Here is a 20,762-nt window from a genome sequence, read left to right as displayed (position 1 = left end):
CTTTGGGACATAGGAAGAAGAGTTTTCAGGAACTGAGCCTGTCTATTCCTTCAGGCCACCGACTGCCAGGATGGTGAGGTCTGGCGCTTGCGAGCCATTCGAGTTAATGTGCAACGGAGAGAAGCCATGGTACAAGAAGCAGGTTGGAGGCCCCGCGTGGCCTTGCACCTTAATGGAGCCATCTCCAATTGGATCATTGACAGGAGGGTTCTTTGATGAGCTGCTTCTGCGTTGACATTAGCCTCGGCTGGATAGCCTCGGGGGGGTGTTTGTGGGTGTGTGTGGCACCCGAGGCTTCTGTTCAGCCCCGACTGATAGTCAGGGCTCAACATCTCTGCAGCCAGGCCTTCCTTCTTTGGGGCGAGGCCGAAGAACAGGTGGGACCTGGAGACCCTCCTATTTTCAAGTCAAGCCTGATGACTTTATTTTCCTTTTAAATAAATGTATTTATTCAACCCTAAACCCTAACATTTAAAAACAAGTTTTTATTTACATTTATTGACACGAAAACCTTATGGCTTTACAGTATTACATAGATCATTTGACGCCTTATTTGTGCCATATTCTTATCCATTCGTACCAAACACTCCATGTTTTATAATATTCTCCTCCTTCTTCATCCTTCAGTAATTTTGTTAATCTATCCATCTCTGCACCTGATGACATTGAAACCTATGGGTGGCAACTCCCAGAATTCCCCAGAGTGCCCCAACATGGGAGGTTTTTAGGAAGAATTTAAGGAGGAATTTCATGACAATTAGAACAATTAACCAGTGGAATGACTTGCCTGCAGAACGCAGGAGGTTTTAAAGAAAAGACTGGACAGCCAACAGTCTGCAATGGAATAGGCTCTCCTGCTTGAGCAGGGGTTGGGCTAGATGACCTCTCCAAGGCCCCTTCCAAATTCTGGTATTCTGCAGAAAACCCTTTGACCCCAAGGACCTGATATTAACCAGTGCTGATAAAGGAAAAATCTTGTGTGCCAAGTTCTTAGAGTAACAGGGGACCTTGGAGGTCTTCTAGTCCAACCCTTGCTCAGGCAGGAAACCCTACACAACTTCAGACAAACTGTTTGTCCGGTCTCTCCTTAAAAACTTCCAGCGTTGGAGCTCCCACAACTTCTGGTGGCAAGTAGTTCCACCGATTAATTATTCTGTCGGGGAAACTTCTCCTAGGTTTATGGATTTAATCAATTTAGCAGGAGACACCGGCTAATTGTTCTGTGGAATCTTCTGAATTGTTCTTGAATCCACGTGGCAGGATAACAAGAGTTGGAAGGGGCCTTGGAGGTCTTCTAGTCCAACCCCCTGCCCAGGTGGAAAACTCCACATCATACCAGATAAATGGTGGTCCAGCCTCTTCTTTAACATTTCCAGGGTTGGAGGATTTACAACTTCGGGGGGGCAAGGATTCATAGTTCTTCTCTGCCTTCTCCCCAACCAGATGCCCCCCCCCCGTCTGATCTCTTCCCCCTCTCTGGATTGAAGGAGGCCCCAGGATCCTTCCCCCAAGGTCTCTTTCTCTACCCTTAACCGGACAGGGAACAATTATTCTGAAAGCTCCGGCCCGCGTCAATGAAAACATCAGGAAATTGGGAATTGGCCAGGCTGGGGCCCCAGGAGGTTGGAAAAGAAGGTGAGGTGTGAAGTGTACAAACAAAGTCATAGTTCGCCTTGGTGAGTAAATACATGTCAAGAGGCAAAGAGGGCGTAGCGTCTCACAAAGAGCTTGGCAAATATTGCAGCCAAGGGGATCCTAAAATAAGCAGCCCGTGGAGCCTCCGCTGGGCCCGGCCAGGCTCACCTTCAACCCAGGTTGAGCTCCCCTCAGGAAGATCCACCTGCAGCACCTGTCCCACCAGCAGTGCTCCACACAGGTGGGATCCACCTGCCTTCCAAGCAGACTCAGCTAAGCTGTTCCTCCCCTTCTGGCAGCATTCAGAAGAGGAAGCCAAATGTGGGGTGCTTGGTGCTCTCTGGGCTGGGCGGTTTCCCTGCGGACATTTCACGGCCCAACTAGGGAACCTCATCAGTGCTAGAAGGGAGGAGGAGGGAGGGGGGAGGAGGAGGAGAAATAGGAGGAGGAGGAGGAGGAGGAGGAGGAGGAGGAGGAGGAAGAAGAAGAAGAAGAAGAAGAAGAAGAAGAAGAAGAAGAAGAAGAAGAAGAAGAAGAAGAAGAAGAAGAAGAAGAAGAAGAAGAAGAAGAAGAAGAAGAAGAAGAAGAAGAAGAAGAAGAAGAAGAAGAAGAAGAAGAAGAAAAGGACTATGGGCTCCTGGGTGCTCTCTGAGCTGGGTGGTTTTCTTGCAGACATTTCATGACCCAACAAGGTAACATCATCAGTGCTAAAAGGGAGAGGGTTTGTGGAAAGGAGGAGGAGGGAGGGAGGGAGGGGGAGCAGGAGGAGGAGGGAAGGAAGGTAAGAAAGAAAGGACCCAAAAAGAAAGAAAGAAAGAAAGAAAGAAAGAAAGAAAGAAAGAAAGAAAGAAAGAAAGAAAGAAAGAAAGAAAGAAAGACTGACTGTGGGGTTTTTGGAGCTCTCTGAACTTGATTGTTTTATGGCAGACGTTCCTTGACCCAGCTAGGTCACATTTTCAGTTCTACAATGGAGTCACATTGGCTCTCGGTTTATCTATCATGTCAGTGTTGTTTTCTTCTTGGTAGTTCCGCCATTATGCTGTAATGTAAACCGTTTACTGCAGCTACTGTATTTAAACAACCAAGGGAAGGAAGGAAGGAAGGAAGGAAGGAAGGAAGGAAGGAAGGAAGGAAGGAAGGAAGGAAGGGGAAGGGAAGAAGGAAGGGAAGGAAGGAAGGAAGGAAGGAAGGAAGGAAGGAAGGAAGGAAAAGGAACAGAAGCAGAAGTCAGAGAAGGGAGGGAAGGAAGGAAGGAAGGAAGGAAGGAAGGGAGGAAGGAAGGAAGGAAGGAAGGAAGGAAGGAAGGAAGGGCGGGCTCCAATAGCCTGGCACATTGTACAGGCTTGGCCCAGCACAGAAGGAAGAAAAAAAAGCAACTCCAACAAGGTATTTGCAAATTTAGGCCCTGTTGCTTTCCGGAGGGGGAGCGGAGCTGACCTTCCTCTTCCAGGACCCGAAAGACACACCTGGGAGGTAGAGTTTCTGCCAGAGGGGACAGCCAGGGACCCCACAACATCTACAAAGTAACCCCACCCTACCCCCCAAAAAGTTCCCATAAGGGAATAGGATCTCCCTATAAGCGTGGCAACTTTAAAAAAAAAATGAGGACTTCAATTCCCAGAATGGCCTGTGATGGCTGGGGAATTCTGGGAGTTGAAGTCCACGGATCTGAAGCGTTGTGCCAAGCTTGGGAAATGCCAAACTTTCTCCCTTCTTTTTCCCCCCTCTTCTTGACCCACCTTCTCTCACTCGCCTCCTGCGTCCCCTCTACCCAGAACAACTGCTTTCCCAGCCAACGGGTCTCCTACTCCAGTTTTACTCCAGCTGGCCATGACAACTCCTGAGGACTCTCAGGAGAACCTAAGACAGATCCGGGTGCCAGGACCTTGCAGCTGAATGGGCTTACTCACCCCTCTTCCTTGGCACCTCTCCGTGGTGCCTGGTTGGGCCCCAGTCCCTGCCCGTGTGGTTCCCCATTCCTCCAGATGGGGGCAAAGGGGTATGAGACGTAAGTCTACTCCACCCTCCAGGTGGCTCTGAGAGTGTTCAGCAGGGGTGTCCCCTGGCCCCTCCCTCCAAAACCGGCTTGTCAATCAATCGGGCCAGGTACAAAGGCACAGGGCCAATCAACCACATCGACAAATATCACACTTGACTGGAGAATAACAGTCTCCAGTGGGTGGAAATCAGGATTCGCCACTGCTTGGAAACTGGCACCAGCAGGCAAATTGGGAAATCCTCTTGCGACATTTGGCCAGGGTCACCAGGGGTGGGGGGGGGGGGGGGTCTCAGCTGTGGAACCAAAGTGCTGCCATCAAAACCCAGGAAGAGCCTTGACGAAAGTCTGTGGGGTCCATCTAAGGATCTAGAAAGAGTGCAGAGAAGAGCAACCAGGAGGATTTAGGGGACTTGAGAGTAAAACCTACGAAGAACAGTTGCAGGAACTGGGCCTGGCTGGTCTAGGGAGGAGAAGGACCAGGGGAGACAGGAGAGCATCTTCCAATATTTGAGGGAGGGTTGGGGTTAGACTCCAGATGATCTGACAAGGTAAAAGGACCAGGGAGACCTTCCAATATTTGAGGGCAGCTCTGATCTAATCTGTTAATCCGACTTTAATCTGATTTTAATGCATTTTAATGAGCAAAAGGACCATCTGGGGAGACAGGAGAGCATCTTCCAATATTTGAGGGCTGCCCCAGAGAGGAGGAGGGAAGGTCAAGCTATTCTCCAAAGCACAAGGAAGGAAGGAAGGAAGGAAGGAAGGAAGGAAGGAAGGAAGGAAGGAAGGAAGGAAGGAAGGAAGGAAGGAAGGAAGATGTCTGAGCAAACCATGGATGGACAGAAGACATGTTTACTTTAAGGAAAAGAAGGATGGGGTGACATATAGCAGTCTTCCAATATTTGAGGGTTGCCACAAAAGAAGAGATGTCAAAAAGAGGTTGAGACTCTAGAAAGAGTGCAGAGAAGAGCAACCAGGAGGATGGGGGACTGGAGACTGAAACATGAACGCAGTTGCAGGAACTGGGCCTGGCTGGTCTAGGGAAGAGAAGGACCAGGGGAGACAGGAGAGTATCTTCCAATAGTTGAGGGGCTGCCCCAGAGAGGAGGAAGGGATCAAGTTGTTTTCCAAAGCACCCAAAAGTCAGACAAGGAATCATGGATGGAAACTGAACGAGGAGAGATTCAACCTGGAAATAAGGAGAAACTTTCTGACAGGGAGAACAATCTACCCACGGAACAGAAGTTGCCTTCAGAAGTTGTGGGAGCTTCATCCCTGGAGGCTTTCAAGAAGAGATTGGACTGCCATTTGTTAGAAATGGCGTAGGATCTCCTGCTTGGGTGGGGGTGGGGGTTGGACTAGATGACCTCCAAGGTCCCTTCCAACTCTGTTTATTTCAATATCTGAGGGGCTGCCCCAAAGAAGAGGAAGGGTCCACCTACTCTCCAAAGGCCCAGAAGGCAGGAGAAGAAGCAACAAATGGAAACTAATCCAGGAATGAAGCAACCTGGAACTAAGGAGAAACTTTCTAACAGGGAGGACAATTAACCAGTGGAACTTCTGGCCACCAGAAGTTGTGGGAGCTTCATCCCTGGAGGCTTTTAAGAAGAGACTGGACAGCCATTGGTCTGAAATGGTAAGGAGCAGGGGTGGGATTCTACCTGTTTGCACCTCTTCGCTAGAACCGGTTGTTAACATTCGAAGCAGACTGGAGAACCGGTTGTTAGAAGAAATGACTGGGCTAATCCTGTAAGGAAGGCAGAAAGGAAACATTCTGGAGTTGCTTACAGAAACTGCCTCTCCGTTAACCCTTATTCCATTCTGGGCAGGACGAGACTTCCTGTCTCAGGAACATCTCTGGAGTTTTTTCCCCTCTTTGCTGGTACTTTGCTTGTGTGGAGGAACCTTTCAAAGTTACAATGGCACTGAAAGAAGTGACTTATGACCCTTTTTCACACTTACGACTGTTGCAGCATCCCCACAGTCACGAGAAGCCAGGCGAGGAGAGGCGTGCCTCGATGTGAGTGATGTTGAGTTGGCCACGCCCAGCCAGTCACATGACCACCAAGCCATGCCCACCAACTAAGCCATGCCCACAGAACCGGTTGTTAAAAAAATTGAATCCCACCCCTGGTAAAGGATCTCCTTCTTGAGAAAGGGGTTGGACTAGAAGACCTCTCATGTCCCTTGCAGTCCTACGATACTGGAAGGAAGGAAGGAAGGAAGGAAGGAAGGAAGGAAGGAAGGAATTAAATGGATGGAAACTCATCAAGGAGAGAAGCAACCTAGAACTAAACAGGAATCTCCTAACAGTCAGGACAATTAACCAGTGGAACTACTTGCCACCAGAAGTTGTGGCTGCTCCATCCCTGGAGGCTTTTAAGATGAGACTGGAGAGCCACTTGCCTGGAACGGCCTAAGGTCTTCCGCTTGAGCAGGAGGTTGGTCTAGAAGACCTCTGAGGTCCCTTCCAGCTCTGCCAATCTGTTACTCTACTCCTTCAGCCGCTGGCATTGTGAGCTAGGATGCCTTGGGCCGCTCTAGCCAGCCAAAGGGCCGGGCCCAGCCCTGCGTGGCTGCGTGCCAGGGGGGAACTCAATTATCCTTGTCATCTCAAATAATACTTTTACACACACACACGAATCCCCAACACAATCAGGTGCGCCGTTGACAAACGGCAACAGGTGACGGACGCTTTTGGCAGAGAAAGCACAGCAGGGACACAATGCCCGCTTGCCCAGGGTCGATGTCGGCAGCTCGGCAAGGATGCCAAGGACAGCGGCGGGGCTCTTTGCTTCCACTCTGGAGAAGAGGCCGGTTGCCAAGCGAGATGCCACCCCGGGCTGGGAGGTTTCCCGCCGGAGTTGGCCGAGCACCCTCCACTCCCCCCCCACGGACCCGTCTCACGCTGCACCTTCTCCAGGTTGGCTTGAGGTCCGACTTGGAAGCGTCCCAGGCGTTTCACAGCCCCTCACAATGGTTGCCTCCTCTCTGAAGTTGGCCTCCTCTGGAGGTCAGGCTGGCCTCGGCCAGGGGAGGTTAATTGTTCCCCTCCTTTCTGCCTTCCAACGGGTAGTAGGGAGGTGCCACCCGGAGGAGACCTCGAGCAACTGGCAAGCCGCAGCGTTCACCGTTCCTCTCGGCCAACGCAGGCAACAAAGCAACCAGAGGAGTTGACGTCATGAGCAGCGAGGAGAAAGGAAGACTTTGGGGGGATTTGGTCAACCAGGCGTCCTTGGCGCACGCAGGAGACTGGCGGGCACATTCAGGGGAGGAAGAAGAGAGGGGCCCATTTGCCAACGGAGGGCATCTATCTTGCTTGTTCTTCACCACTCCCGTTGCTTGGCTCCTCCTCCGACCTCTTTGGCAAGGGCCAAAAACTTCCACCCCTCCACCAGGAAGGCAGGAGGCCTCCACAAAGGACCTGGGGGAAGATGGTTGTCCAGTTTTGGAAGTCCTTTAGACCAGTAGTCGCCAACCAGTGGGCCAGGGACTACGTGGAGGTCCAGGAGAAAATGTTGGTGCTCCTCAGAGAAATGTCCCCTGCAAAGCAATTAAACCAGGCTGCGTGGGGACACAAGGCTATAGGAAATCCTGCTTGGGCAGGGGGCTGGACTAGAAGACCTCCAAGGTCTCCTCCAACTCAATTCTGATTTAATCCCCAAAGTGCCTTCCAACTTTGTTATTTTGTTATTCAACACACAAGGTGATCATTGGAGGAGATGTTGTGCAGGTGTCTCTCTTCCCCCCTCTTCCTTTTCTCCTTAAAAATGTCGGAAAAGGCAGCGCAGGGAAGGAACGGTTTGGCTCTGCTCAGCTGCCAGAAATATTCTTATTTCTTTATTTATATTTCAAACAGGAACCCCTTGACCTGCCGCACCACTGGGACCAGGAGTCACGTGGCTAAGCAAGGGGTTGTGGCTGATGAGACCGTTGTTAAGCGAGACAACCGGCTTGCTCAGCAATGGGAAATTTGGGGCTAAGTTGTCATAAACGGAGGACTCCCTGTCATCTGTTTTTTTACACGGTTGTGTCATTGCTCGGATCTGGAAGCCCTGCCTAGTTTCACGCCTCCTTCTAGCCCAGGGGTCGCCATCCAGTGGGCCGGGGACCACTGCTGGTCCGTGAGAAAATGTTGGGGGTCCGCAGAGAAATGTCCCCCCCAAAGCAAATAACCCAGGCTGCGCAGGAACACAAGGCTGCACTGCCCACGTGGCCCGCGGGAGTACAAGGCTTGCGTCGCTTCCATTGCGAACAACACCAGGGAGTGAGGGGAGGGGGAAGGTGGAGGGGGACTTGCCCCACGCGCCCACACACCTGGCCGGGCCATGGGGCTCCTTCTTTCCGCTTCTTCCTTCTTCTGCTTTTGGCTGCACGCAAGGAAAGCAGCCAAAGTCTTTCTTTCTTTCCCCCAAACTCCCCCAGAAATGAGTCTCTGGGACCCTGCAAGGCCTCCTGCTCCAAGAGGCTGCACCGGCAAAGACTCATTTTTGGAGGAGTTTGGGGGAGAGAAAGAGAGACTTCTGCGGCTTCTGCTGCTTTCCTTGCACGAAGCCAAAAGTCTCTCTCTCTCTCTCCCCCTGAGAACGGAGCTGGAGACGGGATCCTGCGATCCCAAATAAAGAACGATCGATCGGTAGGAAAATGGGATGGGGGATTTTCCTGCAGACTTTTTGGGGGGTATTTTCCCAGGGTCTCTGGTCCTCAGGATTTAAAATTGTGAGTGGTCCCTTCCAACTCTGTTATTCTATTTCTATCTTTCCTGTGCAGGCTGGACAGGGGGGGGTCTCCTCGCCTCAAAACGAGATGCTCCCCTGCCTTGTCCTGGTCTCTAAAGGAGAGGCGTCCCCGTTGGGCAGCTTTAAGGCCGGTGTACTTCGACTCCCCGACTTCCTCCTCGACTTACAGCCGTTCGTTTAGTGGCTGACGTTACAACGGCACTCAGAAAAGGGACTTAATGACCATTTTTCACACTTATGACCCTTGCAGCCTCCCCAGAGTCACGTGATCAAAATTCAGAGGTTTGGTTACTGTCTTGTATTGATGACGGTTGCCGTGTCTCCGGGGAGTCACGTCATTCCCCTATGGCAGCCTTCGGGCAAGCCAAGTCCAATGGGGAAGGGGGACTCCCTTAATGACCGGGTTACTAATTGAACAACGGCAGTGATTCGTTTAGGGACGGTGGCAAGAAAGGTCATACAACGAGGCCAAAGTCGCTGAATAAATTCAAGTGCTTAGCCACTGAGTTTCTGGGCTCATAAACTGAAGACTGAGGCTTTTCCTGAGTGAAGGAGGAAGAATGAACTTTGCCAATCCTCCCCAGGCCCAGGAAAGACCCAGCAGGGTCAGCCGGATAGATGTTTAGAGTGGTTGTGCTTCCCTTTTAGTGGTTCTCTTGGCAGGTGTTTCATGACCCACTGATGATGTTCCCTAGTTGGGTCATGAGATGTCTGCAAGGAAACAGCCAAGCTCAGAGAGCACCAAGGACCCCACAATTGTCCTCCTCCTCCTCCTCCTCCTCCTCCTCCCATGTACAAACCCCACACCCTTCTAGCACTGATGACATTACCTAGTTGGGCCATGAAACATCTGCAAGAAAACCACCAAGCTCAGAGAGCACCAAGGACCCCACAGTCATTATTTTCCTCCTCTCCCTCTTCCTCCTCCTCCTCCTCCTCCTCCTCCTCCTCCTCCTCCTCCTCCTCCTCCTCCTTCTTCTTCCTTCTCCTTCTTCTTCTTCCTCTTCTTCTTCTTCTTCTTCTTCTTCTTCTTCTTCTTCTTCTTCTTCTTCTTCTTCTTCTCCACCTGTTTCTCCTTCATCACCAGTTTTCCTCTCCTCTTCCTCCTCCTCCTCTACCACCTATTTCCCCTTCATCATCAGTTTTCCTTCCTCCTCCTCCTCCTCCTCCTCCCCTCCTCCTCCTCCTCCTCCTCCTCTCCTTTGCAGTTGGGCCACGAAAACATCTGCAAGAAAACAACCCAGCTCAGAGACTACCAAGGACCTTCCAGTTGTAATCATCTTCCTCTTCCTCCTTCCTCCTCCTCCTCCTCCCTGCAAACCCTGTTCCCTTCTAGCAGCGATGATGTTCCCTAGTTGGGTCACGCAACGTCTTGCAAGAAAACCAGCCAGCTTCGGGAAGCACCCAGGCCTCCCCGTTTCAATCCCGACCTACAAATATTCTCCACCTTGGAGCCTTGCCCGCTTGGGGGTCCAAGGGGTTGCAGAGCAAGGCCGCTGGGCGAAGTCACCTGTGGGGCGTCACCTGTTGGGGGCCTTGGCAGGTGCAGAACCCGGAGGCGTCTCTTTCACCAATTGCACAACCCGGCCCCTGTGAGCCAGAAACCGGTGTCAGATCACACCTCAAGGGGGGCAAAAGTCCACGTTTGTATTCTTCTTCCGCACGATTCTTCTCCTCCTCCTCCTCCTTCTATTTTCTTCCCCGCGGTATCAATCATCCAGCCCGGAGCTGGGAGAAACCAAGCTGGCAAAGGCCCATGAAGGTCCTTTTGCGAAAAATCACACCGTAAAAAACACTTATACCATCGGAGCGAAACACAAACAGGAGTGGGCCGGGAGACTGTTTGCCTTGGGCTTAAGGCTCCTTTGAGCCGCTGCTGCGGGACAGGCTCAGCTTACAGGAATCACCCGGGGGGGGGGGGTGCCAAATGGGCCGGTTTGCTGGCCTTTTCCAGGGCCTGCTAGGCTGGGCTGGGCAGGGCGTGCCCCACCCTCGCCCACCTGGGAGCACGGAGCTCTCGGCGCTTCCTCCACAAACCGCGGCCCCAACCGGCAGGGGTCTCCCCCGAGCAGGAAGGGTGGGTGCCCCCCAGGGCTAGGAGGAGAAGCCACGGATGGGAAACTCATCCAGGAGAGAAGCAACCTGGAACCAAGGAGGAGGAATTTCCTCAGCAGGAGGACAATTCCCCAGGGGAACTGCTTGCCACCAGAAGTTGGGGTGGGGGGGTTGCTCCAACACTGGAGAGTTTTCAAGAAGGGACTGGACAGCCATCTCTCTGAACTGGAATAGGGTCTCCTGCTGGTGCAGAGGGCTGGACTAGAGGACCTCCGAGGTCCCTTCCAGCGATGGAGCACCCACAACAACTGAAGGCAAGCCGTTCCACTGAATATAGAATCACGGGGCTGGAAGGGACCTTGGAGGTCATCTAGTCCAGCCCTCTGCTCAAGCAGGTCCAGTCTCTTCTTAAAAGCCTTTAGAGCAGGAACTGTAATAAGGGATCCTGGAGTCTGAGTGGACAACCAGCTAAATAGGAGCCAGCCGTGTGCAGCAGCTGCCAAAAAAGCCAATGCAATCCTAAATTGCATTAATAGAGGGATACAATTGAGATCAAGGGAGGTACTAATACCACTCTATAAAGCCTTAGTAAGGCCACACCTAGAGTACTGGGTACAGTTTTGGTCCCCACACTATCAAAAAGATGTTGAGACTCTAGAAAAAGTGCAGAGAAGAGCAACCAGGATGATTTAGGGGACTGGAGGCTAAAACATACGATGGACGGTTGCAGGAACTGGGCCTGGCTGGTCTAGGGAAGAGAAGGACCAGGGGAGACAGGAGAGCAGCCTTCCAATATTTGAGGGAGTGGGGTTGGACTAGATGATCTACAAGGTCCCTTCCAACTCTGTTAATCTGACTTTAATCTGATTTTAATGAATAAAAGGACCAGGGGAGACGGGAGAACATCTTCCAATAGTTGAGGGGCTGCCCCAGAGAGGAGGAGGAAGGGGATCAAGCTATTTTCTAAGGCATCTTTGAAGGCCAGACAAGGAATAATGGATGGAAACTGATCAAGGAGAGATTCAACCTGGAAATAAGAAGAAATCTTTCCGTGAGAACAATCAACCCATAGAAGTTGTCCTCAGAAGTTGTGGGAGCTTCATCCCTGGAGGCTTGGAAGAAGAGGCTGGACTCCTGTCAGAACAAAGGTGTCCAACCTTGGCAACTTTAAGATTTGTAGATTCAACTCCCAGCATTTTCCAGCCAACTGGCTGGAGAATTCTGGCTGGACTTGAAATCTACAGGTTTTAAAGTTGCCAAGTTTGGGGATCCTTGGTGTAGGGTCTTCTGCTTGGGGAGGGGGGGGTAGAATAGATGACCTACAAGGTCCCTTCCAACTCCGTCAATCTGTAAAAAAAAATAATCTGTCATTAAAATCTGTAATGAAAAGCCTCCAACGACTGCTTGCTTCTGACCCAAACTATCTTCAAAAGTTCTAGTTGGAGCTTAGCCATAAAAGCCAGCTGGGTGGTCTTGGGCCAGTCCTCCCCTCTCAGCCCCAACCCACCTCGCAGGGTTGTTGTTGTGGGGGAAAACGAGTGGAGGAAGGCAGCGCCAGACAAGTTGGTTATAAAACCAATAAAGGAGGGATATAAATATATTGAAGCATTTAAGCAACGATGCCGGGATATCCTGACCGGATCCTTTGCAATTCTTCCTGCCCAGCCACACCGTCTCTGGGGGGCGTCTGGATGGTCCGGGGAGGCCTTTTCCAGATGTGGGGGCTGCTGTTTTCTTTCCGGATCAGCCAACGAGGCATGATCCAGTGGTTGGGCCAATCCGGGTTCTCTGAAGGCTACCAAATGATCTTTACAGGTAACAGATAATCAGAGTTGGAAGGGGTCTTGGAGGTCATCTAGTCCAACCCCCCTGCCCAAGCGGGAGACCCTACACCATTTCTGACAGATGGGAGTCCGGTCTCCTCTTGAAAGCCTCCAGGGATGAAGCTCCCACAATTTCTGAAGGGAACTTCTATTCCGTGGGTGGATTGTTCTCCCTGTCAGAAAATGTCTCCATATTTCTAGGTTGAATGTCTTCTGGGTCAGTTTCCATCCATGATTCCTTGTCTGGCCTTGGAGAATAGCCTGACCCCCTTCCTCCTCCTCTCTGGGGCAGCCCCTCAAATATTGGAAGATGCTCTCCTGTCTCCCCTGGTCCTTCTCTTCCCTAGACTAGCCAGGCCCAGTTCCTTCAACCGTCCATCGTATGTTTTAGCCTCCAGTCCCCTCATCATCCTGGTTGCTCTTCTCTGCACTCCTTCCTTCCTTCCTTCCTTCCTTCCTTCCTTCCTTCCTTCCTTCCTTCCTTCTTTTGCTTTAGAAAATAGCTTGACCTCCCCTCCTTCTCTCTGGGGCAGCCCCTCAACTATTGGAAGGCTGCTCTCCTGTCTCCCCTGGTCCTTCTCTTCCCTGGACCAGCCAGGCCCAGTTCCTGCAACCGATCTTCATATGTTTAAGCCTCCAGTCCCCTCATCATCCTGGTTGCTCTTCTCTGCCCTTTTTCTAGAGTCTCAACATCCTTTTTATAGTGTGGTGACCAAAACTGGATGCAGTACTCTAGGTGTGGCCTTACTAAGGCTTTATAGAGTGGTCTTAGTACCTCCCTTGATCTTGGATTGTAACCCTCTGTTAATGCAACTAAGGATTGCATTGGCTTTTTTGGCGGCTGCTGCACACGGCTGGCTCCTATGTAGCTGGTTGTCCACTAAGACTCCGAGATCCCTCTCACAGTTCCTGCTATTCAGCCTGGTTTCACCCAGTCTAGATATGTCCTTTTGGGGTTTCTTGCGTAAGTGTAGGACTTTACTTTTCTCTATATTGAATTTCATTTTATTAGATGCGGCCCAGGGTTCTGGTCTGTCAAGATCCATCTGGATCTTGAGGTGATCTTCTTGGGTGTTGGCTATTCCTGCCAAGTTAGCCTCACCTGCAAATTTGGTAAGTTCCCCTTCTATCCCCTCCTCTAAGTCGTGAATGAAGATATTGAAGAGTTCTGGGCCTTTGCAGGATCCACTCTGGATCGCTTTAGTCTTCTGACCCTTTGGACTCGTGCCAGAACCCATCCTCAAGGCTCATCTCTCTCCAGCCAGAGTGTGAATACACCCACAATCCTGCAACCTTGGCCACGGGGACAGGTAGGTGTGGCGAAAATGGTCTTTATCTGGAGCCAAGTCAAGGGCGCCCCCTGGTGGACAGACTCCCCTCCTTCCTCCTGTCCTTCTCCCTCCCTTCCTTTCTTCCCACGCTCCAACTCAGGGGTCTCCAAAACGGGCAACTTGAAGACTTGTGGATTTCATCTCCCAGAATTCTGGACGTTGAAGTCCACAAGTCTTAAAGCTGCCGAGGTTGAGGAGCCCCTGCTCTGACTATTGGTTCAGTTCCACCTCTGGAAGCAGGAAAGCCCAATTCGTGAGAACAGGTGCCGTCGCCCCGTTGAGAATTGAGAAGGGAAGGAAGACGGCGAAGGGTTGGGTGGCTTCGGTGGAGAAGCCCTTCTTCGTACGGCAAGACCTGGAGAAGACATGGGGGTCTTCGGACGTGTATTTCTCTGTGAAGGTGAGAACATAACACAACAGAATAACAGAGTTGGAAGGGACCTTGTAGGTCATCTAGTCCAACCCCCCACCGAAGCAGGAGACCCTGCACCATTCCTGACCCATGGCAGTCCAGCCTCTTCTTGAAAGCCTCCAGGGATGATGAAGCTCCCACAACCTTCAAGGGCAACTTCTGTTCCATTGAATATAGAATAACAGAGTTGGAAGGGACCTTGTAGGTCATCTAGTCCAACCCCCCCTGCCCAAGTGGGAGACCCTACATCACTTGTGACGGAGGGCACTTCAAGCCTCTTCTTGAAAGCCTCCAGGGATGAAGCTCCCATAACTTCTGGAGGCAACTTCTGTTTCATTGTATATATAGAATAATAGCCATCAGTCAGACATGGTGTAAAATCTCCTGCTTAGGTGAGGGGGGGGGTTAGACTAGATGACCTACAAGGTCCCTTCCAACTCCGATTATCTGTTTATCTGTTAATCTAATCAAAAGTGGCAAGAGGTTGTTCCAGGCAGAATTACAGGATGAGAGTTGGAAGGAACCCTGGAGGTCATCTAGTCTAACCCCCTTCTCAAGAAGGACACCCTATGCCATCCTGGACCAATGGTTGTCCAAACTCTTCTTGAAAACCTTCCAGTGACGGAGCACCCACAACCTCTTGTGGCAAGGAGTTCCACCGATTAATTGTTCCCATTGTAAGGAAATTTCTCCTGGATGAGTTTCCATCCGGTGCTTCTTGTTCTGCCTTGACGTGCTTTGGAGGAGAGGTTCTCAAGTCACCCCTGGTCCTTCTCTTCATCAGACTACCATTCAGAATAACAGAATTGGAAGGGACCTTAGAGGTCTTCTAGTCCACCCCCTGCTCAAAGCTGGAGACCCTGTACCTTTTCACAAAAAATGGCTGTCCGGTCACGTGGGGGCTTCATCCCTGGAAGAGTCCAAGAAGAGACAGGAACGGTCATCTGTCAGAAATGGTGTAGGGTCTCCTGCTTGGGCTGGGGGTTGGACTAGATGACCTACAAGGTCCCTTCCAACTCTGTGAACCTGTTAATCTGTTAATCTTAAAGACCTTCAGTGTTGAAACACCCACAGCCTCTGGAGCCAAGTCCTTTCACCGATTAATTGTCCTCACTGACAATCCCTCATTATATCTAGGTTGCTTTAAATATTAAGTATCTGTATTTGGAATACAGAATGACCAAGAGTGGGAAGGTTCCTCGGAGGTCATCTAGTCCACTGGTTCTTAACCTAGGCGATATCGCCCCCTCAAGAGGGCGATTTCATTTTTCAGGGGGGCGAAGGAACGGAAGGGGGGTGATATGGGGGTGATGGAGTGAGAAGTTTTGGGGACACGTTTGAGACTTTTTTCGTACAGTGAACCACTCACTGTATATCCGTCGTACAAAAACATCAGATCGCTCGCAATTAGTGGATTGAAGTGTGTTTTAAAATGTTCCTCCAGCTAGCTTCAGTACACAACGCCGCACAGATGTGAATACGCACCGCTCACCTTCATGCGCGTTGCGCAGCAGCCTCTATCACTCTACCCATTAAATTTGTCGATCTGATTTTTGTCGCTTTCCTTCCGTTTAAAATTTTCTTTGTGTCTTTTACACCCTTTTTTACAGTGTGCATGAATAGATATTTTCCTGGAATCTTAATCTAGTTTCAGAGTTTTCGTCTTGAAATTCTTAGTTCCTGCCGTGCGGTTTGTTCTTACGCCCTTTTTATATATTTCTTTTTGCCTCTTAAAATTCACTTGTAATTAAATTATTAAACGTTACTGGGGTGTTTTTTGGGGGGGCGTTTCATTTTCTTGCCATTGAATTTTGTTTTTCAGTGGTCGTTGCATTTAAGGGTCTTGAATAAATGAGATAATAATGAAATATTTTTATCACGAAGTTTTGGAGTAAAGTGATGGGTGGCATCAGAATTTTTCACACAGTTGAGATAGGGGGAAAAAGACTGGAAATAAATTATGTGCATCGATATGCCCCGATGACAATTTTAAAGGAAACAAAAAATCTTGTTTGCATAAATTGAAGAATTATTTCTCTGTGTTGTGATTGAGAGGTTCTGTTGGCGGGGCGGGGCGGGGGGCGATGTTAACTTCCTCAATGGGTCAAGGGGGCAATTCTTCCAAAAAAGGTGAAGAACCCGGGGTCTAGTCCAACCCCCCCGCCCAAGCAGGGGACCGAAGGCCATTTCTGACCAAGGGCCCTCCAACCTCTTCGTTACTTGGCCTGATAGGAATCTCCAACCAGCACGGAATAAATCAAATTTACCGGCTGTAAAACAAACAAAGGGCTACCAGTCAGAGGAACGAACTGGAGAAGAGAAATCCGTTTTCTGACAGGGAGAACAATCGATCCGGAGCTGTGGGCGCTGCATTGATGGAGGCCGGGCAGCCGCTTGACTGAGAAAGAGAGTCTGAGAGACAGAAACAGAGAGCAAGCATGTGTGAGACAGAGTGAGAATGTGTGTGTGTGTAAGAGAGAGAGAGAGAGAGAGAACCTATGGTGTAGGGTCTCCTGCTTGGGCAGGCGGAGGGGTTGGACTAGATGACCTCCCAGGTCCCTTCCAACTCTGTTAACCTAAAGCAGTTGACTGAGAAAGCGTCTGAGAGACAGAAACAGAGAGCAAGCTTGTGTGAGACAGAGTGAGTGTGTGTGTGTGTGCATGTGTGTGAGAGAGAGAGAGAAAGAGAAAGAGAGAAAGAGAGAGAACCTATGGTGTAGGGTCTCCTGCTTGGGTGGGCGGGGAGGGGTTGGACTAGATGACCTCCCAGGTCCCTTCCAACCTTGATTATCGGATCTGATGATCTGCAAACCCTCCCGGGGGGTCCAGGAGGGAAGGAGGAAGCGCTGTGCCCAGGTCTGCCCAGCCAACCCGCGGGAGGCCATTACGAAGGCTGGTTTTTCTGCATTTCTCTCTTTTCATTCAATGGCCGGGGAGGGGAATCTCCCGCTGAGACAATTGCCCCCCCCCACGTGGGGGATCGGGGGAAGGGGAGGGGTGAGAGGGAGTCAGTCGCCCGTCAGATACTCCCTTCCTGCCTGGAGAAGCACCGGGCGTATGGGTCCCAGGTTCAAATCGTGCTTGGGATCTGGTGCTCATAAACGCAGCTGCTCAAAGTTTTCTCTTTGAATGGATTTTGCACAAGGGAGATCCCTGAACCCAGAGGCAGGAATTCTGTTCTATTCTATTCTATTCTATTCTATTCTATTCTATTCTATTCTATTCTATTCTATATTCTGTTCTATTCTATTCTATTCTATTCTATTCTATTCTATTCTATTCTATTATTTCTTCAAACCAATATTATTCTTTTCTATTCTATTCTATTTATTCCTTATTTTATTTCCTTTATTCTATTCTACTCTATTCTATTCCCTATTCTATTCTATTCTATTCTATTCTATTCTATTCCTTATTCTATTCTATTCTATTCTATTCCTTATTCTGTTCTATTCTATTCTATTATTTCTTCAAACCAATATTATTCTTTTCTATTCTATTCTATTTATTCCTTATTTTATTTCCTCTATTCTATTCTACTCTATTCTATTCCCTATTCTATTCTATTCTATTCCTTATTCTATTCTATTCTATTCTATTCTATTCTATTCTATTCTGTTCTGTTCTATTCTATTCTTTCTTCAATCCAATATTATTCTATTCTATTCTATTCTATTCTATTCTATTCTATTCCTTATTCTATTCTATTTCTTCAATCCAATATTATTCTTTTCTATTCTATTCTATTTATTCCTTATTTTATTTCTTCTATTCTATTCTATTCTATTCTATTCTATTCTATTCTATTCTATTCTATTCTATTCCTTATTCTATTCTATTTCTTCAATCCAATATTATTCTTTTCTATTCTATTCTATTTATTCCTTATTTTATTTCTTCTATTCTATTCTATTCTATTCTATTCTATTCTATTCTATTCTATTCTATTCTATTCTATTCTACATTGATTACATATGTATTTGTTGGACCTGCCAATAAAATAAATATATGCTTCATTCTAGAAACCATGGACATTTTTATTCCTGTGAGCCGCTGTCGTGGGGGCCTGGGAGACGGACTGCTTTGCCTGGGGCCCATAGTGCTGTGAAGAGGGCCCGGCAAACAGGGGTTGGGGCTGGGGGGCTGGGGTCCTTTCCCCTGGCCTGGGAAGGAAGGAGGGACGGGATTGGGGAGACCGGAAGGAAGGGGAGAGACCCCCCACCCCCCCAAGAGACTGAGGTTCCCTGAGGGGCAGCTTCCTGGCCCCTCTCCCAGCCCTGCTTGCTCTCCCCAGGTGAGTCTTTTTAGTCTGGTTCCATGCAGAACGTAGAACGTAGGCTAACAGGCTCAGGAGGGAGGTTAGAGGTCTTCTAGTCGAACCCCCCCACCCCCACCCCACCCCCGCCCAAGATCATGGGATCACAGAGCTGGAAGGGACCTTGGAGGTCTTCTAGTCCAACCAGCTGGAAAGCTGCAGGGGAAGGCGGGGCATGCAAGGAGGGGGTTATTTTTAAAGAAGAGATTGGACAGTCACTAGTCTGAAACGGTACCAGCCAGGGGTCGGACTAGAAGGCCTCGAGGTCCCTCCCAACGTCGGTTACTCTGTGAAGAGGCAGCCTTTCCCAAGCGGTGCCCGGCGACACCTGCTGGCGGAGCCTCGGAGCGCAGGGGCTCAGCTGCACCGGGCTGCGCGGGAGGGGCCAGGTGGGCGTTGGGGGAGTGCGAGGCGGAGGTGGGGGGGTCTCTCCACCGGCCCCCACCAAGCAGCCGACAAGCTGCCTCCAGGTCGGGTCAGCCAGGATAGGAAAAGGACGCCCGGAATCGGAGAAACGGGGAGAGAAGAGGAGAAAAAAGGGGGAGGGGCTTGGGAGGGAGGGAGGGAGGAAAGAAGGGAGGGAGGGAGAGAATGAGAGGAAGGGAGGAAGGAGGATATAAGAATGAGAAGAAAAGGAAAAAAGGAAAAAGGGAAGGAGGAAGGAGGGAGGGAGGGAATGAGAGGAAGAGGGAGGAAGGAAGGAAGAAGGAGGGAGGGAGGGAATGAGAGGAAGAGGGAGGAAGGAAGGAGGGAGGGAAGAAAGGAAGGTAGCGAGGGAAGAAGGGAATGAGAAGAGAAGGAAGGAAGAAGCGAGGGGGGAAGGGAGGGAGGGAATGAGAGGAGGGAGGGAGGAAAGGAGGAAAGAAGGAAAGTAGCAAGGGAAGAAGGGAATGAGAGGAAGGGTTGAAGGAAGGAGATGGGAATGAGAAGAAAACGAGAGGAGGAGGGACAGGATCAGAAAGAAGAAAGGAAAGGGGAGAAAAGACAGAGGGAAGGAAGGAAGGAAGGAAGGAAGGAAGGAAGGAAGGAAGGAAGGAAGGAAGGAAGGAAGGAAGGAAGGAAAAATAGGGAGAAGCAGGAGAGCAGCTGGAAGATTGGGGGGAATTCAGTGCCAGAAGGGAGGATGAAAGCCAGAGGGGGAGGGAGCTTCCCAGGGGAAGATCTGAGTTCAAATTCAGGGGAATTTCCCCATCGTGAGAGCTATTCCCAGTGGAACAGTCTCCCTCCTGGAGCTGGGGAGAGTCTCCATCAGTACAAAAGGGGGGTCCAAGGTGGGATAGGCGGCTGCGATGGACTGAAAATCCTTCTACTGAGCTGGGGGTGGACTAGAAGATCTCCACCACCACCCGACTATGATTTGATGTTCAGTCCAGGGAAGACTCAACTTACAAACCCCAAATGAGCCCAAGGTTTCCACTCCTAAGCAAGACAATTGTTAAGTGAGTTTCTCTCCCATTTTACAACCTTCCGGGTTGCCGTTGTTAAGTGAATCACTGTGGTTGTTCAGTCAGTCACATGGTCGCTAAGCGAATCTGGCTTCCCTGTTGACTTGGCCTGTTTGGCTGGGACTCTGCAACCTTCCTAAGTACGAGTCAGTTGCCAAGCGCCTGAATGTAAATCATGTAACCACAGGGAGGGAGCAACGGCCGTAAGTGTGGAAAATGGTCCCTTTTTTCAGTGCCCTTGTAACTTTGAACAGTCACTAAATGAATGGTTGTTAAGTAGAGGACTTCCACTCCCAGAATCCCCCAGGCTGCATGCCTGAAGATAGTTGGACTTCAACTCCCAGAATCCCCCAGGCAACATACCTGAAGATAGTTGGACTTCCACTCCCAGAATCCCCCAGGCAGCATGCTTTAAGATAGTTGGACTTCCACTCCCAGAATCCCTCAGGCAGCCTGCTTTAAGATAGTTGGACTTCAACTCCCAGAATCCCCCAGGCAGCATACCTGAAGACGGTTGGACTTCAACTCCCAGAATCCCCCATCCAGCATACCTGAAGACAGTTGGACTTCCACTCCTAGAATCCCCCAGGCAGCATGCATGAAGATGGTTGGACTTCCACTCCCAGAATCCCCCTGGCAGCATACCTGAAGATGGTTGGACTTCCACTCCCAGAATCCCCCATCCAGCATACCTGAAGATGGTTGGACTTCCACTCCCAGAATCCCCCATCCAGCATACCTGAAGACGGTTGGACTTCCACTCCCAGAATCCCCCACCCACCAATGCTTTGGGATAATTATCCCAGCTCCCGAAGCTTTCTGGGGAATTCTGGGAGTGGAAGTCCAGCCCTCTCAAAGTGGGCAGGGTTGAGAGCATAGACTCTCCGGCCTGATTCAAGGCTGGCATATATGGGAGCCCCTCCAAGGGTGCCACCCACCCCCCGAATGCCACCCTGGGCTGCAGGGCATCTGGTCAAAGGGGGGGGGCTGGTGGGGGGGGGCAGCGTG

This window comes from Pseudonaja textilis, chromosome 4 (assembly GCF_049901715.1).
Source record: "Pseudonaja textilis isolate UNSWEBS1 chromosome 4, rPseTex1.2, whole genome shotgun sequence".
Taxonomy (NCBI): domain Eukaryota; kingdom Metazoa; phylum Chordata; class Lepidosauria; order Squamata; family Elapidae; genus Pseudonaja; species Pseudonaja textilis.
This window is presented reverse-complemented; position numbering follows the sequence as displayed.